The sequence below is a fragment of the Bombina bombina genome, chromosome 4, assembly GCF_027579735.1.
Source record: "Bombina bombina isolate aBomBom1 chromosome 4, aBomBom1.pri, whole genome shotgun sequence".
NCBI classification, from domain to species: Eukaryota; Metazoa; Chordata; class Amphibia; order Anura; family Bombinatoridae; genus Bombina; species Bombina bombina.
In genome coordinates, this window is record NC_069502.1 from 318148276 (window position 1) to 318173521 (window position 25246).

General features: G+C 40.0%; 1 protein-coding gene across 1 annotated transcript in view; it reads right to left on the reverse strand.

Annotated features, from left to right (window-relative positions):
• The window catches only part of P2RY14 (purinergic receptor P2Y14), a 229308-nt gene that overhangs the window by 54389 nt on the left and 149673 nt on the right, over window positions 1-25246 (reverse strand). The gene's annotated exons all lie outside the window — the stretch shown is intronic.

Here is a 25246-nt window from a genome sequence, read left to right on the forward strand (position 1 = left end):
TAAGTTTTATTTATACCTATCTCGCCTGGTGCTCCTCTCTTCTTTGATCGCAAGATCGAGATATCTGACAAAGTACTACGAAGGCACAGGCACCAAAGAAAGTAAAGAAAACAAAGAAAACAAAGATATTATCGACAAACCCTGTGACAAAGAAAGAAAGGATTTCCTTTGTATGCTGTGGTCTAAACAACCATTCAAAGAACAAAGTCTAAAAGCCGAAGCGGCATTTGACCGTCACAGGTGTGACCGAGGAGGGAGCGCGAGACCCTTTGCAGCTGATGCCTGACGGATTTGGGGCGACTCCTGTGGACCGGCACACATAGACGAGACGCAAGACACGGCACAAGCAGCGGTGAGAGGTACTCACCATTTCCGCAAGGAGCGGGTAAGAATCTGCACGACTAAACACACGAATGGTTTTTGTTTTGTTTTACCACAGCAGATTGATATTATCACCAAGTGTTGTTTTTGAACACAGCAACACAATATTGTCACATTAGAGCTATACTAAGCCATAGGAAATATCCTGGATCACAGGCTGATTTTATGATACAAAAAGTGATTTATATAGTCTTTTGGTGCTTGGACTCACATTGTGTTCATATTTGTAACACTAAATAAATGACATTGTGCTACAATGTAAAGTAGTGAGTGTATAGCCTGTATAAAAGTGTAAATTGCTGTCCCCTCAAAATAACTCAACACACAATCATTAATGTCTAAACCGTTGGCAACAAAAGTGAGCACACCCCTTAGTGGAAATGTCCAAATTGGGCCCAAAGAGTTAATATTTTGTGTGACCACCATTATTTTCCAGCACTGTCTTAACCCTCTTGGGCATGGAGTTCACCAGAGCTTTGCAGGTTGCCACTGGAGTCCTCTCCTACTCCTCCATGATGACATAACGTAGCTGGTGGATGTTAGAGACCTTGCACTCCCCCACATTCCATTTGAGGATGCCCCACAGATGCTCAATAGGGTTTAGGTCTGGAGACATGCTTGGCCAGTCCATCACCTTTACTCTCAGCTTCTTTAGCAAGGCAGTGGTCTTCTTGGCGGTGTGATTCGGGTCGTTATCATTTTGGAATACTGCCCGGTGGCCCAGTATTCGAAGAGAGGGGAACATGCTCTGCCTCAGTATGTGACAGTACATGTTGGCATTCATGGTTTCCTCAATGAACTGTAGCTCCCCAGTGCTAGCAGCACTCATGCAGGCCCAGACCATGACACACCCACCACCATGCTTGAGTGTAGGCAAGACACACTAGTCTTTGTACTCCTCACCTGGTTGCTGCCACACACATTTGACACCATCTGAACCAGACAAATTTATCTTGGTCTCATCAGACCACAGGACATGGTTCTATTCTGCTTGTATTCAGCAAACTGTTTGCGGGCTTTCTTGTGCATGATCTTTAGAAGAGGCTTCCTTCTGGGATGACAGCTATGCAGACCAATTTGATGCAGTGTGTGGCGTATGGTCTGAGCACTGACAGGCTGACCCCCCACACCTTCAGCACTCATACGTATATTTCCCAAAGAAAACCTCTGGATATGATAATGGGCACGTGCACTCAACTTCTTTGGTCGACCATGGTGAGGCCTGTTCTGAGTGGAACCTGTCCTTTGAAACTGCTGAATGGTCTTGCCCACCATGCTGCAGCTCAGTTTCAGGGTCTTGGCAATCTTATTATAGCCTAGGCCAACTTTATGTAGAGCAGCAATTCTTTTTTTTCAGATCCTCAGAGAGTTCTTTGCCATGAGGTGCCATGTTGACCTTCCAGTGACCAATATGAGAGAGTGTGAGAGCAATAACACCATGTAACACTAACGAGTCACATGACACCAGTGAGGGAAAATAGCTAATTGTGTAATGCTCGTGGGATACACCTCTATCAGACCGAACTAGGCCAGTAGTCTTGTTATCCCAGCGTTGAGCCGGAATGATAGGGAATATCCCAGAGCAGAGAAGGTTTGCAAGATGGGGTAAGTGGCACTCACCACAGGCAGGACAGTCCTCTGCAGCAACAGGCAGGAAACCAGAAAAAGGTAGTTCAGGGGCAAACCACCAGAAAGGTCAGATAGGCAGGACCTGGCAACAGCAAGACAGTCCAGAGGCAAACCACTAGGATGATCAGGCAGGTATGGTTTGGCAATAGTAAGGCAGTCCAGAGGTAAACCACTAGGATGGTAAGGCAGGCAGGGTTTGGCAACAGTAAGGCAATCCAGAGCAATAGGGGTTAACAGGCAGAGTGGTCAGACAAGCAGAGTTCAGCAGCAGTATATCAATCCTGCAGTTAAAGGGTAAACAGGCAAAGTGGTCAGACAAGAAAGGGTCAGCAACAATATAACAGTCCAGCATAAGAATCAATAACACCCAGGAGAACAGTAAGTAACACCTATACTTGGGCAGTGATAGGTAGGACTGAAGTTACTTACATAGACTACGGATTCGCGCCACAGGATATCCTGACCGGCTTCTGAATGGGGAAGCATGCAGAGATGACATCACCGCCGCACGCAGAGAGGAGCCGACTCCCCCCTAGGCAATGAGCAGACAGCAGGCGCCGCGTCCCCAGCAACAGCTAGAGCAGTGTGGCGTGACAAATTGGGCCCAATTTGGACATTTCCACTTAGGGGTGTACTCAGTTTTGTTGCCAATGGTTTAGACATTAATGGCTGTGTGTTCAGTTATTTTAAGGGGACAGCAAATTTACACTGTTTTATATATATAAGGCCACTCCCAAAGGGAAATCAGCAAACAAACTGGATACTCATAATGGGGAATTCAAGCTGTTATAAAGAAATTTGAAGAATCAGGAGAGGTTAAGGACAAAAAAAGGACTGGAAGGCCAAGAAAACTTTCAAAATCTGATGAGAAGTTTCTCAGAGTTTCTTCTTTGAGAGACTGGAAGAAGTCCAGCAATATGTGAGAAGAAGAATTGGAGAGAGATGGAAGAATGAGTGCTTGCAGTCTTCAGTGAAACATGGTTGAGGGTCTGTCCTGGCTTGGGGGTACACTTCTGCCAGTGGTGTTGGAGATATTGTACGAATTGATGGGATCATGAATGCTGAAAAGTACAGGCAGGTTTAAATTTATCATGGTATTCCTTATGGAAAGCACCTGATTGGGAAGGGTTTTATTTTTCCGCATGTTAATGATCCCAAACACACTGCTAATGCAGTGAAATCATATTTGCAGAAAAAAAATAGCTGATAAAACACTGATAGGCATGGACTGGCCTCAACAGTGTTCATACTTGAATATTATACAGGAAGTATGGGATCACCTGGACAGAGAAAGAAATAAAAGACAACTTAAATTAAAGAAGAACTATTGGAAGTGCTAAAAGAATCCAGGTATAATGTACCAGAATATTACTTCAGAAAACTTCAGAACAGTCTCCCCAGAAGAGCTCAAAATGTGCTTAGTTGCTGCCATGCCGAACCTCTCTAGCTGTTGCTAGTGGTGCGGCGTCTCCTTCCCTGCTCTTTTTCAGGGGCAGTGTCGGCTCCGGATGCATGCAGGGCTGACATCATCGCCGCATGCTCCGGATACCAGTCGGACCTCAGTTGCGTGAATCTGCGCCTATTTAAATGTTTGTAGAACGATCTGTCACTGCCCAAGTATAGGTGTTACTTTGTGTGCTCCTGGGTGTGACAGATTGTTCTTTCTTGTGCCTAATTGCTGTTGCTGAACCTGCCTGTCTGACTACTCTACCTGCCTTAACCATTACACTGCTGGATTGATCACTGTTGCTAAACCTGCCTATCTGACTACTCTACCTGCCTTAACCCTTACACTGCTGGATTGATCACTGTTGCTGAACCTGCCTGTCTGACTACTTTACCTGTCTTAACCCTTAAACTGCTGAACTGCTCTACTGTTGCCAAACCCTGCCTGACCATTCTAGTGGTGTGCCCTTGTACTGCTTTACTGTTGCCAAACCCTGCTGTTGCCGCTGGGGACTGCCCTGCCTGTGGTGAGTGCCGCCTTCCTCATCTCACTGACTTTCTCTGCTCTGGGCTATTCACTATCATTCCAGCTCAACGCCAGGATAACATGACTACTGACCGAGTTTGGTCTGATAGAGGAGTATCCCATGAGTTTTACATTATACTTGTGCCATACAGCCAGATGAGGTGGCACAAGCTGTTTATCTTCAGGGACAGATGTTAGGAACCCTTACCACACAGTTGCAGAATATGGATTCCAAGCTAGAGGCTATTACTGCTCAACTTTCCTTACTAGTTGCAGCGAGGGATGTTGCTTCACCACCAGCCCCTACTCCTAGTGCTGTGACTTCTTCCTCTGCTTCTGGAAGTATACCCCGGATACCCTTTCCTGACAAGTATGAAGGTACTACTGATTGCAGGGGATTTCTAAACCAATGCAGGCTGCACTTCTGCAATGATCCTCACACCTTCCAGTCTCATCAGTCAAGGGTCACCTTTATCATTTCCTTGCTAAAGGACAAGGCTCTAGCCTGAGTCTCTCCCCTTTTGGAACAGAATGCTACACTCCTGCACAATGCTGATGAGTTAATTTCTGCTTTATCTTCTGTGTTTGGGACTTCTGTTTCTGTGTTTGGGACTTCTGGCCGTACCTCTGCTGCGGAATATTCTCTCCTGGATCTCCGCCAAGGCAATAAAACTCTGGCACAATATGCAATTGAGTTCCGCACCTTTGCACTTGAAACCACTTGGGATGGCAGTGCTCTCAAGGCAGCCTTTAGGAGGGGTCTCCATGAACGCATCAAAGATGAACTCACTTATTGTGATATTCCTTCTTCTTTGGATGATTTTATAGTGATTTGTATTAATCTGGACTCTCGCTTTCCGGAAAGGCAAGCCGAGAGACACAGAACTAGGGGGGGTCCTTCCTTTCTGACCTCCTATTCGCCCAGTTTCTGCAGCATCCGCTATCCCTTCAGCTAGAGGAACCCATGGATCTCTCCTCCTTCAAACCTTCAGAGTCTGAAAGACAGAGAAGAAGGAGACTGAGACTATGTTTTTATTGTGGATCTAACACTCATCAACTAAAGGACTGTGACATTCAGCCGGGAAAACCTCTAAGCATGGTCTCAACGAAATCCCCTCACTCCTCTCGGATTCTGTTACCTGTTACTCTTACCTTCCTTCAGAATACTGTCCACACCTTCTGTAAGGTTTATCCAATAAAGGAACACAATTACAGATATTGTTTATAATGTTATGTAAGGTAACCAGTAAAGATAACAAGTTAAGGATGACTTTATAATATGTATGTCTCACTGCTGGTAATGAATACCCAATAACTGTAAGGCAATCTGATCCAGCAGTGAATTTATCTAGAATGTTTGTGAATAAAAAACCAAACTTAATGTGGTTTAATAAAGAGTTAAATTAGAATATGCAGCACAATTATTATGTAGTAGAAAAAGGACTTATCATCAGAGAATGAGAGGCAAGAGGAAATTCAGTATTGATAAACTACTAAGAAGATCAATATATGCAGAGGATTCTTCGATAATCACAATATGTTATAATTAGAAGGCTGAGACAAGATTTATCAATACTACGAATAGCAAATAAGTTAATGAATGTTATTTCCCAGTTAAGTATGGCACTTCAGAGATTAGTCACATTTACTACCTTATCCCATAGAGAGTTCTCCCTTTCGCCTGTCAGCAATGCGGTATTGTGCTGAGCTGAGATGCTGATTAGCGTTAACCGGAAGTTCCGGTTTCAGTCCGGTGGAATTCTGGGAGCTGTAGTTCAATTGCAGGAAAGATTAGTAATAACGAAAAACGGGTAAATACTTGCTGTAGAAAGATAAAGTTAGTTAAAGCTTGCCAGGTCAGAATACTTATTCCTGATAGATGGAGGATGACTGGAAGGAATCCTGTCCTGGAAAGGAGAGCTGAGAATGGTACAGCTTACTCGAGCAGCGATGAGAGTTTCACCTTGCAGGTATGAGAATGAGGCTTGGTACTCAGGTGTTCATAGGAACGGATCAGAATAACTAAGCAATGATGCTTAGTTGGTCTAACTATTTAAAGGGGAATTACCCAATCAGCAGAAAGAACGAATTAAAGGCACAGTAACCCTTACAGGACCCCCCGCTCAAGGACGCTGTTCCACAGCGGTAGGACGAGGTCTGTCGGGGTGACGGCGATGAAATGAAGTAATTAACCTGGGAGCATTGACACTGGACACAGGTTCCCAAGAATCCTCATCGGAAGAGAAATTCTTCCAGTGAATAAGATACTGTAGGGCACCCTGGCGCAACCTGGAGTACAGAATGGACTGAACTTCGAACTCATCCGGATCGAGGAGAATCGGAGGAGGAGGTTGTAGAATGTTGGATACTCTTTGATCCTTATAAGGCTTCAAAAGTGACACATGTATTGTTGGGTGAATACGGAGGGTATCAGGAAGTTCAAGAGTGACAGCGTTTTGATTTACTATTCCTTTAATGCGATAGGGTCCGATGAAAAGACTTACCAGTTTTTTACTGGGTAGCTGTAGCTTTAAGTTTTTTTGTGGACAACCAAACCTTTTCCCCAATAGAATAATTTGGTGGGGATCTTCTGCGCAAATCATAAAACTTCTTTTGTGTAGCTTGTGAGTTCTCAATATTTTGACGAATGAAGTTGAAATTATCAACGAGTGAATTGTGTAACTTATCCACCAAAGGAAAATTTAAATCGTCATTTGAATCCAGAAGAAAGGACGGATGGTATCCATAATTAGCATAAAAAGGTGTAAGTTTTGTTGAGGAATTTACAGAATTATTATATGCGAACTCAGCAGTGGATATGAAGTCAATCCAATTGTTTTGATGGAAAGAACAGAAACATCTTATGTATTGTTCCAACCACTGATTTACACGTTCTGCCTGACCATTGGTTTGTGGATGGAATGATGTAGAGAATCTATGATCTATTTGAGTGAGATCACATAATTTCGACCAGAACCTAGAGGTAAACTGAGTACCTCTATCTGTTGTGAGGATAGAAGGAATTCCGTGTAATTTTACGATGTTGTCTAAGAACAGTTGTGATGTTTCAGCCGAGGTTGGCAATTTGTGATAAGGTAGGAAATGGGCCATTTTCGTGAAAATGTCAACTACCACAAAAATTGTAGTTTGATTTTTTGATGGAGGTAAATCAACGATGAAGTCCATTGAAAGATGTTGCCATGGTTTGGTGGGTATAGGAAGTGACATGAGTAATCCATAGGGAGGTTTTCTCTCTGGTTTGGACGTGTTGCATATGATGCAAGTTTGAATGTGTTGTTGAACACTCTCTCTCATCTTTGGCCACCAAAAAGACCTCTTAAGTAACTCAAGAGTGCGTTGGATTCCTGGATGTCCAGAGAGGGGAGTATCGTGGTGGTTTTGTAAAAGTGTTAGTCTCAGTGAAAAAGGTACATAGATCCTACCTTTGTGATAATAAATTCCAGATTTGTTTAGATAAGTAGAATGATCTTGATCGGTTTCTTGACTGGTATGCCTTTTTAGATTTGATATAAAGGTGTCAGTGAAACCAATGAAATGATGTTTGGGTATGATCTCAGTAGGATGGTCTTGGGGATCAGGTTTTTGAGGTAACCTTGAAAGAGCGTCTGCTTTTCCGTTCTTATTTGCTGGTCTGTAAATAATGTTAAAAGAAAACCTAGAAAAGTAGAGGCTCCAACGAACTTGTCTTGCAGATAAAGTTTTGTTTGATTGTAAATATTGGAGATTTTTATGGTCGGTATAAATTTTGATAGGATGTTTTGTACCTTCCAGTAGATGTCTCCAGTATTCAAGAGCCTGTTTTATAGCGAGAAGTTCTTTGTCTCCAATAGGATAATTCCTCTCTGCTGGAGTCATAACTTTGGAATAATAAGAGATGGGGTGAATTGGACTATTTAGATCCATTTGTTGAGATAACACAGCCCCAATTGGGAAGTCTGAGGAATCGACTTCTAAGATATAATAGAACGAAGGATTTGGAAATGTCAGAATGGGAGCAGTAGTAAAAAGATTTTTCAAAGTTTTAAATGCTACTTCAGCTTCTGGAGTCCATTGAAATGGAATAGATATACTGGTCAATTTTGTCAGAGGTTTTGCAACTTTAGAGAAATCTCTAATAAATTTTCTGTAATAGTTTGAGAACCCTAAGAACCTCTGTAGGTCCTTCCTTGTCTTAGGTATTTCCCAAGTGGAGACAGCCTCGACCTTTTCTTGTTGCATTTCTATGCCAGTTGGGGATAAATTGTATCCCAGAAAAGTTACTTTGTCGGTATGGAAAAGACATTTTTCAGGTTTCCCATATAGTTTATGTAATCTTAAACGTTGGAGTACTTCTGTCACATGTTCTACGTGGTCAGTATAATTTTTTGAATAGATTAAAATGTCATCCAAATATATAACAACACTAGTATCCAGAAGATCGTGAAAGATGTCATTAATAAAGTGCTGAAAAGTGGCAGGGGCATTACATAACCCGAATGGCATAACGAGGTATTCATATAAGCCGTATCGGGTCCTGAATGCCGTTAGCCACTCATGCCCTTCTTTAATCCTGATGAGGTTGTAGGCTCCTCTTAAATCCAATTTGGTGTATATGGTGGCTTCTGACAGGCGCTCAATGAGCTCTGGTATGAGCGGTAGGGGATAACGATTTTTGATTGTTACCTTGTTTAATTGTCGATAGTCGATAATGGGTCTGATAGTAGAATCTTTATTATGCACAAAGAAAATGCCAGCTCCTGCTGGTGAAGTAGATGGTCTGATAAACCCCTTCCTGAGGTTTTCTTCAAGGTAAGCCTTAAGATGTTCAAGTTCCGGCTGACTAAGAGGATAAAGGTGACCAAATGTGATGGATGCTCCAGGCTGTAGATCGATGGGATAGTCATACTGTCTGTGGGGTGGTAGGTTTTCAGCTTCTGAAACAATGATTACTACAGAAATGTGAGTTAAACTTAATATGTGCAGGTGACCATTGTATAACTGGATTATGTTTTTGTAACCAATTAATACCTAATACTACAGGATAGTTAGGAGAGGGTAAGACATCGAATGAAATGAATTCGCTATGACCTAATGAGGACATGTGAATAGGAATAGTTTGATGTGTAACAGGGCCTGTAGTTATGGGTGAACCATCAATCACACGGACAAAGATAGGTTTTGTTTTGCGAATAAGGGGGATTTTATTGGATTTAACAATTTGTAAATCTATAAAGTTGCCGTAGGCTCCTGAATCTATAATCCCATCAATCGTCAGATGTCTTTGATCCCACTGTAGAGAGAGGGACAGAGTGAAATAGGCTGAGTTAAGTACATTCAGTATTGTAGAACAAGTAGAAACAGACTTTCTGCGTTTGTTCTTTTGAAGGACAGGGCAGTCATGGACGGTATGTTGAGGGTTTGCACAGTACATGCATAAGGATTTTATCCTACGTCTAAGTCTTTCTTCAGGTGTGAGCGGACCTCGGGCTATACCTATCTCCATAGGTTGTTCAGCCGCTTTTGAGGTAGTAGGTATATCTCGTGAGCTTTGTCCCGGAAACACTTTTGGACGAACATCAGAATTAAATCGTTCAGCGCGTCTTTCACGTAGTCTGCGATCCAACAGTGTGGCCGTTCTCATTAATGCTTCAAGAGTCTTAGGCAATTCGACTCTGGCAAGCTCATCCTTGAGACTATCAGCAAGACCCAGTCTGAATTGGTTGCGAAGTGCAACTTGGCTCCATTGGGAGTCAGATGCGTATAGCTTAAAGTCAGCGACATAGTCCTCGACTGGCCTTTTACCCTGTTTAAGATTCCTCATAGAGGATTCTGCAGTTAATTGCACATCTTTGTCCTGATATAGGTTATCAAGTGCATCAAAGAATTCCTCCAGTGAACCCAGTAGCGGATCTTCTGTCTCACACAGGTTATCCGCCCATGAGCGGGGTTCACCTTTCATAAATGATACTCAGAACCTTGACCCTCTCAGTTGGGTATGTTCTGGGTTTTAGTTGAAACAAAAGTTGACAGGAATTTTTGAACTGTCTATAGAATTTACGGTTACCAGAAAAAGGTTCAGGTAACATAACTTGAGGTTCTGGGTTATGCTCCTGATGTGTAGATCTAAGGCTTAATGAATCTCTTATAATAGCCCTTAGTGATTGATTCTCAAGTTGCACATCATGAACTGCTTGTGCAAGTTGATCAACTTTCTGAGACAAGTTATACACAATTTGTGGAATATCTGTTGGTTCCAATTCCATTTTTTAGGCTTAGTTATTATGTAAGGTTTATCCAATAAAGGAACACAATTACAGATATTGTTTATAATGTTATGTAAGGTAACCAGTAAAGATAACAAGTTAAGGATGACTTTATAACTTTATAATATGTATGTCTCACTGCTGGTAATGAATACCCAATAACTGTAAGGCAATCTGATCCAGCAGTGAATTTATCTAGAATGTTTGTGAATAAAAAACCAAACTTAATGTGGTTTAATAAAGAGTTAAATTAGAATATGCAGCACAAATATTATGTAGTAGAAAAAAGGACTTATCATCAGAGAATGAGAGGCAAGAGGAAATTCAGTATTGATAAACTACTAAGAAGATCAATATATGCAGAGGATTCTTCGATAATCACAATATGTTATAATTAGAAGGCTGAGACAAGATTTATCAATACTACGAATAGCAAATAAGTTAATGAATGTTATTTCCCAGTTAAGTATGGCACTTCAGAGATTAGTCACATTTACTACCTTATCCCATAGAGAGTTCTCCCTTTCGCCTGTCAGCAATGCGGTATTGTGCTGAGCTGAGATGCTGATTAGCGTTAACCGGAAGTTCCGGTTTCAGTCCGGTGGAATTCTGGGAGCTGTAGTTCAATTGCAGGAAAGATTAGTAATAACGAAAAACGGGTAAATACTTGCTGTAGAAAGATAAAGTTAGTTAAAGCTTGCCAGGTCAGAATACTTATTCCTGATAGATGGAGGATGACTGGAAGGAATCCTGTCCTGGAAAGGAGAGCTGAGAATGGTACAGCTTACTCGAGCAGCGATGAGAGTTTCACCTTGCAGGTATGAGAATGAGGCTTGGTACTCAGGTGTTCATAGGAACGGATCAGAATAACTAAGCAATGATGCTTAGTTGTTCTAACTATTTAAAGGGGAATTACCCAATCAGTAGAAAGAATGAATTAAAGGCACAGTAACCCTTACACCTTCATTGATTCAGGGGCAGCTGGAAACTTCCTGGATCACCATTTTATGATTCAAGCTGGTTTGCCTCTTCTGCAGAAAAGACATTGTCTCAAAATAACTACCCTGGATGGCACCCCCCTTTTGGGCGTGATCCATTTTGAGTCAACACCCCTGACCCTGACTGTGGGAGTCCTCCACACTGAACAGCTGCAGTTTGAGGTCATTCATTCCCCAGCACAGCCTGTCATCCTTGGTCTTCCTTGGCTTCGGGTACACAATCCACAGTTCGATTGGGCTGAGGGACAAATGGCCTCCTGGGGTACCTCCTGTTTCCACTCCTGCTTTGCTAAAGTCATTCCTCTGCCCCATATTCCCATAGCTAGTATACAGACTCCTTCAAACCTTCCTTCAGTATACACAGACTTTGTGGATGTGTTTGAGAAAAAAGCAGCCGACGTGCTGCCACCCCACCGTCCTTATGACTGCAAGATCGGCCTCTTTCCTGGAGCCCCACTTCCTAAAGGGAGGACGTATCCACTTTCCAATGATGAAACCAAATCCATGGAGGAGTACATCCAAGAGAACCTAGTTAAAGGGTTCATTCGCCCTTCCTCCTCTCCTGCTGTGGCTGGCTTCTTCTTTGTCAGTAAGAAGAATGGTGGGCTCCGACCCTGCATTGACTACAGGGCCTTAAACAACATAACCATCAAGAATTGCTATCCCATACCATTGATCACCGAACTGTATGACTCACTCCAGGATGCTCGCTTCTTCACCAAACTGGACTTAAGTGGGGCATACAATTTGATTCGCATCTTTCCAGGCCACAAATGGAAGACCGCCTTTAACACAAGATCTGGACATTAAGAATACCTTGTAATGCCCTTTGGGCTGTGTAACGTCCCTGAAGTCTTCCAGGCATTTGTCAACGATGTCTTCTGTGACTTCCTCAACCGCACTGTCATCGTTTATCTGGATGATATCCTTGTTTTCTCTTCCACTTTAGAGGAGCATCATAGGCACGTGAGACAGGTGCTTCTTCGTCTCAGAGAGAATTCTTTGGTAGCCAAGCTAGAAAAGTGTGAGTTTGATCAAGTTCAGATCCAATTCCTTGGATATGTCATCTCAAAGGAGGGTTTTGCATGGATCCTGCTAAACTCACTACTAGAATGACCTCAACCTACCTCTTTAAAGGAATTGCAGAGGTTCTTGGGTTTCTTCAATTATTACCGCAAGTTTATAAAGAACTTTTCTCAAACAATAGCTCCTCTCACTGAATTGACAAAACGGATCAAAGACTGTAAACATTGGCCTCCTGAGGCCATAAACACCTTCTCTTGTCTGAAAAAGGCTTTTTGTTCAGCTCCTGTGCTCCTCCATCCTGATCCTGACCTACAGTTCACTATAGAGGTTGATGCCTCCAAGATAGGGGCTGGAGCAGTTCTTACCCAGAGGGACCCTTTGACTTCCCAGTCACACCCTGTAGCCTTTTTCTCTAAATGCTTTACTCCTGCTGAGAGGAACTACAATGTGGATAATCGTGAACTCTTAGCTATTAAGATGGCCTTGACTGAATGGCATCACTGGTTAGAGGGCACCGCCAATCCTATTCAGATTCTCACCGACCACAAGAATCTGACTTACCTAGAGACTGCTCATCAACTCAATCCTCGACAGGCCAGATGGGCCTTGTTCTTTTCCTGTTTTAACTTTTTGGTCTCTTATCTTCCTGGGACCAAGAACAAGAAGGTGGATGCCCTTTCCCATTAAATCCCTCACTCAAGTGATTCCTCAGATGCTCCTATCAAACACAGTCCAATAGTGGTACAGCACTAAGATAACAAGGTGGTGCAGGCTGTAAGGGTACCACACAAAACCCTTAAAATAATAGCACAGTCCAAAGAATTCAGCAGCACTCACCACTATGTAGAAAATTCCATTTTTATTGGGATATTTCGAAATAGAAAAGACAACGTTTCGGACCTCTAGTCCTTAATCATGTCAATACATAAATGCAGGTAACACACCTTAATATAGGGATAGGGATTAATAACCACACCTACTTAATTAACAATTCACCTGTGCATACACACACATTTTTTCTTTGCAGTGTTACTTGTCCTTGAGAAGGATGCGCCATCTAGTGGTAAATATATAGTAATACATATTAAAAACAACTATCACATATTGTTGCAAAAATAACAACAATTACAGAGTATAAGATACAGAGACTAATCCTATTGAAATATTTACAAAAAAACAGATAAATCATATTCTTTATTCATACCAACAGGTGCCATGGTTTCTAATTTATTAATCCAGAATACTTCCTTCTGTTTTAAAAAAAGCTCCCTATTACCACCCCTTCTGGGTAAACTAATCTGGTCAATTATTTGAAACCTTAATTGACATACCCTGTGTTTTGCCTGAATAAAGTGTTCTGCTACTGGATTTTTTATTTTGCCATTTCTGATGTCTGATTTGTGTTCACATATCCTGTCACGGACCATCCTAGTGGTCTCCCCGATGTAACTCCGCCCACATGGGCATTTAATCATATAAATGGCAAAAGTGGTTCTACATGTAAATAATCCCCTGATGTTATATTTCTTGCCTGTACGTGGATGATAGAAAAATTTACCCTTCACCATATTATTGCAACTAGCACAGCCTAAACATGGGTAGCATCCCATATTTTTATCTGTAATATAGCTCTGTATTTTAGTTTTGGCAGTACCTATATCAGCCCTAATTAGCCTATCTCTAAGATTCTTACTTCTTTTATAGGCTGGCATGAATTCTGACTGAAACTCAATTACATGAGGGTTACATTGACTCAATATATGCCAGTGTCTCCTAAGAATAGAATTAATGTTACTGCTTAATGAGTTAAACTTTGTAACAAAGACAACTCGATTTTGTTTCATCTTAACTTTAGGTTTTGTTGTCTCCAGTAAGCTGTTACGTGACACTGTTGCCACTTCCTCAATTTCTTTGTTAACCAAATCACTTGGATACCCCCTCACCATAAATTTGTCACCCATTTGGTTCAATCTCTGTCTCACAAATTTGTCCTCTGACACAATTCTTCTCACTCTCAAGAGTTGACTGCGAGGTAAAGACCTTTTAAGGGATTCTGGGTGAAAGCTATCAAAGTGAAGCAGGCTGTTTTTATCAGTGGGCTTAGTGAACAGATCTGTTTCAAAACTATTGCCTGATTTATAAACTTTAGTGTCAAGAAATTCAATACTTTCCTCACTGTGCTTAAGTGTAAACTTAATATGTGTAGTTGCACTATTCAGCTGATTAACAAACTCCCAAAGGGATCCAATGTCGCCCAACCACACTCCAAATATATCATCTATGTAGCGCCACCAAGTGGCGCCACATAGAATGAAGAGATTGTTCTCAAAGACAAATCTCTCCTCAAAGATGTTCATAAATATATTTGCGTATGTTGGGGCGACATTGGATCCCATGGCCGTCCCCTGTCTCTGAATGTAAAATTCATCCTGAAACAGAAAGTAATTACACCTAAGCACAATTTCAAGAAGTTCCAGAACAAAATCAATTTGACAGCTATTGAACGTGCTATACTGTTGCAACACTTTTTTTACTGCTCCTATACCAGATGTATGTGTTATAGAAGTGTATAGGCTTGATACATCTAGAGTATATAAGATACTTTTCTCAGTTGCAATATTTAAATCGTTTAATTTAATCAGAAAATTACTGGTATCTTTAATGTAGGAGTTAGATAGTTCTACAAAAGGTCTTAAAATGTGATCAAGATAGATAGAGATGTTAGAACACACAGAATTCATGCTGGAAATAATAGGTCGCCCTGGGGGGGCCTGTAAGTTTTTATGGACCTTAGGTAAGGTATATAGTACTGGTGTTTGCGCATGTTCACGGGATAGGAACATAATTTCCTTTTTACCAATGATGCCATTTTTAAAGGCAAATAAAACCTTTTGATTAATTTCTTTTTCGATATTAAAAACTGGATTATATGGTAAACATTGGTAAACCTCGTTATCAGATAATTGGGACTTAATTTCTTTCACATAGTAATCTTTATCAAGAAGAACTGTTGCTCCGCCCTTATCTGCAGATTTCAAAATAACATTTTTATTCATTTGCAAAGATTTTAAAGCTTCTATAGACCTATTATCCAAATGGCCCTTATTCTGACCCTGAATGGCTGCATAATTATTAACCTTTGTCTTTTTCAATACCTTATGTTGTAAATTTTTCACATCGTCTAATACCAGTTTTGAAAAGATGTCAATGCTACTATCATAATTAGCTGGCATGTATTTACTTTTGACTTTAAGACCAAGATTTTTAAGATGCAGCTCACTAGAATTTATACCAGCATTATCGGATCTATCACCATAGCCATCATTGGAAAACATAGATTTTAATTTTAATGTCCTAAAAAATTTAAACAAATCTTTCTCTATCTCAAAAAAATCACATTTGGAAAAAGGGCAAAAAGAAAGTCCACGTTGTAATAATGAAGATTCAGTCTCTGTAATCTGTACCTTTGATAAGTTTAAAACTAGTGATTCACCCTTACTCTCCGTCTGTTCCGATTGCTCCTTCGGGGTGCCATGCCTGTGTCTCCGACCCCCACGTCTGATCCTGCGTCTGTCTCCGAGTCCCCCGATAGGGACCCCAAATCCTGGCTTGTATTCGGTGTTCCGCCATGTCGGCGTCTGTTGTATCTCCGTCTCCGATAACCGGAAGTGCCTCTGACGTCATTTCCGGTCCGTTCCGATCTCCAACGATACACTGTCCCCAGTGAATAATCTTCCTCATCGCGAAGGAACTTGGTACGTTTCCGTGCTTCCAGCACAGAGCGGAGTTCCGCCACAGCTTTATTAGTTGTTTCCATCAATTTGTTTAGATCGTCCATCTTTAAACTTGCCTTTAATTCTGATTCAAGTTTTGATAATTCAGACTGTTGTATATCAATTTCTTTTTGTAAACAGTCCACTGTTAAGACCATCAAATCAAACGAACATTTGTTCAAGATGTATTCAAATTTCTCACAATATTCAGCATTATTGAGCATAAGGGTTGGTCTCACATTCATCCTTAGGCCACGGGGAATGCGCCCCACTCTGTGGTATTCGGCCAGTGTAGTAGAATGTAATTCCCAGGCAAGTTTTTTCCGGGACACTTTGTCAAACTGTTTGGAGGAAGCTTCCACAGGCAGAGTTTTTAGAAAGTCCCTGGAACCACGGGCAAGGGTGGTAATCCGTGCAGCCTCCATCTCAGTGTAGGCAAACATCTTCGAATGTATATCTCCATGATTCGTGACTGAATCAATCACTGTATCCATAGTATCAAGTGCAAATTACCAGTGTGGCAACAATATAACACAGTCCAATAGTGGTACAGCACTAAGATAACAAGGTGGTGCAGGCTGTAAGGGTACCACACAAAACCCTTAAAATAATAGCACAGTCCAAAGAATTCAGCAGCACTCACCACTATGTAGAAAATTCCATTTTTATTGGGATATTTCGAAATAGAAAAGACAACGTTTCGGACCTCTAGTCCTTAATCATGTCAATACATAAATGCAGGTAACACACCTTAATATAGGGATAGGGATTAATAACCACACCTACTTAATTAACAATTCACCTGTGCATACACACACATTTTTTCTTTGCAGTGTTACTTGTCCTTGAGAAGGATGCGCCATCTAGTGGTAAATATATAGTAATACATATTAAAAACAACTATCACATATTGTTGCAAAAATAACAACAATTACAGAGTATAAGATACAGAGACTAATCCTATTGAAATATTTACAAAAAAACAGATAAATCATATTCTTTATTCATACCAACAGGTGCCATGGTTTCTAATTTATTAATCCAGAATACTTCCTTCTGTTTTAAAAAAAGCTCCCTATTACCACCCCTTCTGGGTAAACTAATCTGGTCAATTATTTGAAACCTTAATTGACATACCCTGTGTTTTGCCTGAATAAAGTGTTCTGCTACTGGATTTTTTATTTTGCCATTTCTGATGTCTGATTTGTGTTCACATATCCTGTCACGGACCATCCTAGTGGTCTCCCCGATGTAACTCCGCCCACATGAGCATTTAATCATATAAATGGCAAAAGTGGTTCTACATGTAAAACACAGGGTATGTCAATTAAGGTTTCAAATAATTGACCAGATTAGTTTACCCAGAAGGGGTGGTAATAGGGAGCTTTTTTTAAAACAGAAGGAAGTATTCTGGATTAATAAATTAGAAACCATGGCACCTGTTGGTATGAATAAAGAATATGATTTATCTGTTTTTTTGTAAATATTTCAATAGGATTAGTCTCTGTATCTTATACTCTGTAATTGTTGTTATTTTTGCAACAATATGTGATAGTTGTTTTTAATATGTATTACTATATATTTACCACTAGATGGCGCATCCTTCTCAAGGACAAGTAACACTGCAAAGAAAAAATGTGTGTGTATGCACAGGTGAATTGTTAATTAAGTAGGTGTGGTTATTAATCCCTATCCCTATATTAAGGTGTGTTACCTGCATTTATGTATTGACATGATTAAGGACTAGAGGTCCGAAACGTTGTCCTTTCTATTTCGAAATATCCCAATAAAAATGGAATTTTCTACATAGTGGTGAGTGCTGCTGAATTCTTTGGACTGTGCTATTATTTTAAGGGTTTTGTGTGGTACCCTTACAGCCTGCACCACCTTGTTATCTTAGTGCTGTACCACTATTGGACTGTGTTATATTGTTGCCACACTGGTAATTTGCACTTGATACTATGGATACAGTGATTGATTCAGTCACGAATCATGGAGATATACATTCGAAGATGTTTGCCTACACTGAGATGGAGGCTGCACGGATTACCACCCTTGCCCGTGGTTCCAGGGACTTTCTAAAAACTCTGCCTGTGGAAGCTTCCTCCAAACAGTTTGACAAAGTGTCCCGGAAAAAACTTGCCTGGGAATTACATTCTACTACACTGGCCGAATACCACAGAGTGGGGCGCATTCCCCGTGGCCTAAGGATGAATGTGAGACCAACCCTTATGCTCAATAATGCTGAATATTGTGAGAAATTTGAATACATCTTGAACAAATGTTCGTTTGATTTGATGGTCTTAACAGTGGACTGTTTACAAAAAGAAATTGATATACAACAGTCTGAATTATCAAAACTTGAATCAGAATTAAAGGCAAGTTTAAAGATGGACGATCTAAACAAATTGATGGAAACAACTAATAAAGCTGTGGCGGAACTCCGCTCTGTGCTGGAAGCACGGAAACGTACCAAGTTCCTTCGCGATGAGGAAGATTATTCACTGGGGACAGTGTATCGTTGGAGATCGGAACGGACCGGAAATGACGTCAGAGGCACTTCCGGTTATCGGAGACGGAGATACAACAGACGCCGACATGGCGGAACACCGAATACAAGCCAGGATTTGGGGTCCCTATCGGGGGACTCGGAGACAGACGCAGGATCAGACGTGGGGGTCGGAGACACAGGCATGGCACCCCGAAGGAGCAATCGGAACAGACGGAGAGTAAGGGTGAATCACTAGTTTTAAACTTATCAAAGGTACAGATTACAGAGACTGAATCTTCATTATTACAACGTGGACTTTCTTTTTGCCCTTTTTCCAAATGTGATTTTTTTGAGATAGAGAAAGATTTGTTTAAATTTTTTAGGACATTAAAATTAAAATCTATGTTTTCCAATGATGGCTATGGTGATAGATCCGATAATGCTGGTATAAATTCTAGTGAGCTGCATCTTAAAAATCTTGGTCTTAAAGTCAAAAGTAAATACATGCCAGCTAATTATGATAGTAGCATTGACATCTTTTCAAAACTGGTATTAGACGATGTGAAAAATTTACAACATAAGGTATTGAAAAAGACAAAGGTTAATAATTATGCAGCCATTCAGGGTCAGAATAAGGGCCATTTGGATAATAGGTCTATAGAAGCTTTAAAATCTTTGCAAATGAATAAAAATGTTATTTTGAAATCTGCAGATAAGGGCGGAGCAACAGTTCTTCTTGATAAAGATTACTATGTGAAAGAAATTAAGTCCCAATTATCTGATAACGAGGTTTACCAATGTTTACCATATAATCCAGTTTTTAATATCGAAAAAGAAATTAATCAAAAGGTTTTATTTGCCTTTAAAAATGGCATCATTGGTAAAAAGGAAATTATGTTCCTATCCCGTGAACATGCGCAAACACCAGTACTATATACCTTACCTAAGGTCCATAAAAACTTACAGGCCCCCCCAGGGCGACCTATTATTTCCAGCATGAATTCTGTGTGTTCTAACATCTCTATCTATCTTGATCACATTTTAAGACCTTTTGTAGAACTATCTAACTCCTACATTAAAGATACCAGTAATTTTCTGATTAAATTAAACGATTTAAATATTGCAACTGAGAAAAGTATCTTATATACTCTAGATGTATCAAGCCTATACACTTCTATAACACATACATCTGGTATAGGAGCAGTAAAAAAAGTGTTGCAACAGTATAGCACGTTCAATAGCTGTCAAATTGATTTTGTTCTGGAACTTCTTGAAATTGTGCTTAGGTGTAATTACTTTCTGTTTCAGGATGAATTTTACATTCAGAGACAGGGGACGGCCATGGGATCCAATGTCGCCCCAACATACGCAAATATATTTATGAACATCTTTGAGGAGAGATTTGTCTTTGAGAACAATCTCTTCATTCTATGTGGCGCCACTTGGTGGCGCTACATAGATGATATATTTGGAGTGTGGTTGGGCGACATTGGATCCCTTTGGGAGTTTGTTAATCAGCTGAATAGTGCAACTACACATATTAAGTTTACACTTAAGCACAGTGAGGAAAGTATTGAATTTCTTGACACTAAAGTTTATAAATCAGGCAATAGTTTTGAAACAGATCTGTTCACTAAGCCCACTGATAAAAACAGCCTGCTTCACTTTGATAGCTTTCACCCAGAATCCCTTAAAAGGTCTTTACCTCGCAGTCAACTCTTGAGAGTGAGAAGAATTGTGTCAGAGGACAAATTTGTGAGACAGAGATTGAACCAAATGGGTGACAAATTTATGGTGAGGGGGTATCCAAGTGATTTGGTTAACAAAGAAATTGAGGAAGTGGCAACAGTGTCACGTAACAGCTTACTGGAGACAACAAAACCTAAAGTTAAGATGAAACAAAATCGAGTTGTCTTTGTTACAAAGTTTAACTCATTAAGCAGTAACATTAATTCTATTCTTAGGAGACACTGGCATATATTGAGTCAATGTAACCCTCATGTAATTGAGTTTCAGTCAGAATTCATGCCAGCCTATAAAAGAAGTAAGAATCTTAGAGATAGGCTAATTAGGGCTGATATAGGTACTGCCAAAACTAAAATACAGAGCTATATTACAGATAAAAATATGGGATGCTACCCATGTTTAGGCTGTGCTAGTTGCAATAATATGGTGAAGGGTAAATTTTTCTATCATCCACGTACAGGCAAGAAATATAACATCAGGGGATTATTTACATGTAGAACCACTTTTGCCATTTATATGATTAAATGCCCATGTGGGCGGAGTTACATCGGGGAGACCACTAGGATGGTCCGTGACAGGATATGTGAACACAAATCAGACATCAGAAATGGCAAAATAAAAAATCCAGTAGCAGAACACTTTATTCAGGCAAAACACAGGGTATGTCAATTAAGGTTTCAAATAATTGACCAGATTAGTTTACCCAGAAGGGGTGGTAATAGGGAGCTTTTTTTAAAACAGAAGGAAGTATTCTGGATTAATAAATTAGAAACCATGGCACCTGTTGGTATGAATAAAGAATATGATTTATCTGTTTTTTTGTAAATATTTCAATAGGATTAGTCTCTGTATCTTATACTCTGTAATTGTTGTTATTTTTGCAACAATATGTGATAGTTGTTTTTAATATGTATTACTATATATTTACCACTAGATGGCGCATCCTTCTCAAGGACAAGTAACACTGCAAAGAAAAAATGTGTGTGTATGCACAGGTGAATTGTTAATTAAGTAGGTGTGGTTATTAATCCCTATCCCTATATTAAGGTGTGTTACCTGCATTTATGTATTGACATGATTAAGGACTAGAGGTCCGAAACGTTGTCTTTTCTATTTCGAAATATCCCAATAAAAATGGAATTTTCTACATAGTGGTGAGTGCTGCTGAATTCTTTGGACTGTGCTCCTATCAAACACATCATACCACCCCTACTGTGTGGTTGCTCAACTCAATACCACCCTTCTGCAAAGATTGCAACGTGCTCAGTCTAGTAAACCTCCTGGTGCCCCCATGGCCTCTGATATCCTCTTTGTACCTCTGAACCTACAGATCCCTGTGCTAGCCTAGGTTAATGATAACAAACTCTCAGAACATCCTGGTTCGACTAAGACTTTCAAGCGTCTTTCCCAAAATGTTTGGTGGCCTACTATGAAGTCTGACACTAAGGATTATGTGAAAGCCTGCACAACTTGTGCGGCCAACAAGACTCCCCGATTCTTGCCTCCTGGCTTGCTCTAACCATTGTCCATTCCTAAACGACCATGGACACACATAACAATGGACTTTATTGTGGACCTTCCTTCTTCCGAACACCATACAGTTATCTGGGTTGTGGTGGACCGCTTTTCCAGACTGGCTCACTTCGTACCCTTAACCAAACTGCCTTCTGCTCAGGAATTGTCGTCCCTTTTTCTCTTGCATGTGGTGTGACTTCATGGCATTCCTGTGAATATTGTTTCGGACAGAAGTCCACAGTTCATCTCTTCCTTCTGGAGAGCCTTTTGTAAGTTGATTGGAACCACTGTTTTCTTGTCGTCTGGCTATCATCCTCAGACCAATGGAATAATTGAGAGAGCAAACCAGGATCTTGAAGCCTTCCCTAGAGCCTTTGTCAACGCTCGCCATACCAACTGGTCTGAATTGCTACCCCTAGCTGAGCTGGCAAGAAACACTCATTGGCACTCTTCTCTTCGATGTTCTCCGTTTCAAGCCTCGTTTTTTCCCTCTTTCAGCTCAGTCCACTGGGGTCCCTGCCGCAGACCAACTGGGCTTGCATTCCAGTTCATTATACAATCTTTGCCAAAAGAACTTTGTATGAAGCATGGGGGATTTTTTGACTGTTTTTTAAAATGCATTCTAATCAATTAGAAATTAAGCAATTTAATTATTAAATTTGGGTCACTGGCAATTCTTGGCACACCATTTTTCCTTCTTTTGACCCTTTCCTTGCTCTGCCTAGCAAACATGTCCTGTACTCTAGAGGAGATGCTTTTATTCCATCAACCATAATTAATAGTTATTAACTTCCTCTATGAACCCCATATAGACCAGGGTTTGAGTAACCCCTTCTGTGAACTATATGTACAGCAATGAATAACGCCTTACTCATTACTTTTTTTTTTTAATTTTATTTATTTCTTCAACAACATGGGATAATGGCAAAAAGAATACACATAGAAGAAAATAATAACAGAAAAAAGAAAATACATTACATGTTCATTACATGCCAAATCCTACAACTGAGACACCACGTAGCGTGTTTAAATCAAGGCATTTACCAGGTACTGGAGAGAATAGAATTTATCCAATTAAATTTAAATAGAGATAGTACCTTAAATATACTCTATGTTTCTAAATAACATTGTTGAAGTTTTTCTAATAGGACACATAAACAGAACAGACAAAAAAAACAAACAAACAAACAAAACAAAAAACAAACAAAACATTTTTTTTTATAAAATACCCCCTCACCACCCTTCGCATCTTCATTGTAGTTTATTGTACTTTTACATCACAATATTGAGTTCACCCCTGAGACACATATTTTGCACAGTAATAGAGGATGCAAAATTTCTAATATACTGTAATTGAATACAAGTTAGAAGACTAATAATGAAGCTACCCCATTTTTGAAAATAATCCTGTATCTCTTTCTCAACTGCAATATTTATTTCAAATTGCTCTAAAATTGCTTTGTTCTGCACATTTTTCATAAAAAGAGTAAACGTCGGGCTGTTTTTATCTGTCCATGAGGAAAAGATAATATTTTGTGCATTCGTTATAACAAAGTTGATAAATACAGACTCCTCCCTTTCACAGGCTTCATCTCTGAGAAAAATTATCTATTCCTTGCTCAGAACAATTATTCGCTTTAATATCTTGGATAGCCAATATGTAATTTAGCCCCAAGAAACTCTTACTTTCGGGCAATCCCAAAGACAGTGAATTAAATCAGATAGCGGAGAGCTACATCTAGAACACTTATACTCTGAGTTATTTCTCCATTTCCCTAAATGTAAATGAAATGGTGTTATATAGGTCCTATTAATTAATTTGATATGTGACTCTCACCACGATAACTGAGGAGTTGCCCGTCATGCACTAAATATACTTTTACTTACTATGTTGACATTCAATGTTGGGAACTCATCATTCCACTTATGCACAATATCCTCCAGCTTTTTTTCCCCTTCCATTTTTAGTACAAGGTTATACCAGCCTGAGATAGAAGCTCTGCCTTGCTTAAATAGGTTAATACCAGCATTAATTCCTTCCCGATTTTTGAAGAAAGATCCTAAATTAACTGAATTCAAAAGATGCCTTACTTGAAAGTTGCCAAACATATCACAATTTGGTAAGTCAAACATATTTTTAAGATCAGTAAAGGATCGAACTGCTGGAGTTGCGCTATCAATAAATTGTGAGAAAAATTCCATGCCCTTAGATTTCCATGTCCGAAATATTATAGAATCACATCCGGGAGGGAATAGAGGGTTCCATGTAATAGGTAAGAATTTAGTACTATGAAAATCTACATTTAGACTTTTACAAAATCTTTTCCAAGCAATTATAGGATTTCTAAAAGTGATAAGATATTTCAGATCAGGTGGTCATGCTTTAACGTCTATATGTAATAATGCCTTGAAAACATAGGGTTTAAAATAGGGTAGTTCAATCTCTTTTATACATAGCCGTGGCAGCTCCAGTAACTATTCTGGAACACTTTTCATGAGACAAGTTAAATTATATTCCTGAAATGCAGGCAGGCCCAATCCTGCATATTCCTTGAGCTGCGAAAGTCTATATAATGAAAGCCTGGGCTTACCTGTACCCCAGAAAAATTCTCTAAGCATTCCGTTCAAGATCTTGATATCCTGATTTTTTAAAAATAAGGATAATTTCTGCATGATATAGTTTTGGTAAAGTTATCATTTTTATTAGATTGATTTTCCCGGCTAGAGACAATGGTAACGTTGACCATTTCTTAATATCTGCCCTTATTTTATTGAATAAATTACAAAAATTGATCTTATACCACTCCTCTGGATTCTTGCTTACATTGATTCCTAAATATTTTAATTGTGTAACAATTCTGATAGGTAATTCGATCATCAATTCCTTTTTTTTTATACATCCACAAAAATTCTGATTTTAACGCGTTAACAGCGTACCCTGAGAAAGAGCTGAAAATTTTTAGAATATTCAAAAGTTTAGGGACATTTTCATCTATGTCACTTAGGAATACTAATAAATCATCAGCATAGAAGACTATTCGCGAAATACCTACGTGGATCCCTTTTATCTCTTCACGTAATAACACAGCCAAGGGTTGTCAGGGTTTTTTCCCTGCTTTGTTTGCCATGTGCTGCTGGCAGTCATTTTACTCACCTCTCTTGCTGACTCTGGTGCATAGTGTGTGATGCTGCTCATTTCCTGCACGCCATTTTATGGCCAGACTGGTATACATCATCCATGTGAGGTTGCAGTCTCAGAATTGTGATGTCATCACTTACTATTTAAAGGGCCTCTGTTCAGTATGCTTTGCCCTTGCGTTGTCTCAGACCTGTTTATAAGTTCCAGTTCCTGTGTATTACCTGGCTATCTGACGTCCCTCCTGGTTCCTGATCCCTGGCTTGTTCCTGACTCCGGCTCGTCTGACTATTCACTTTGGCTCCTGACTTGGCTC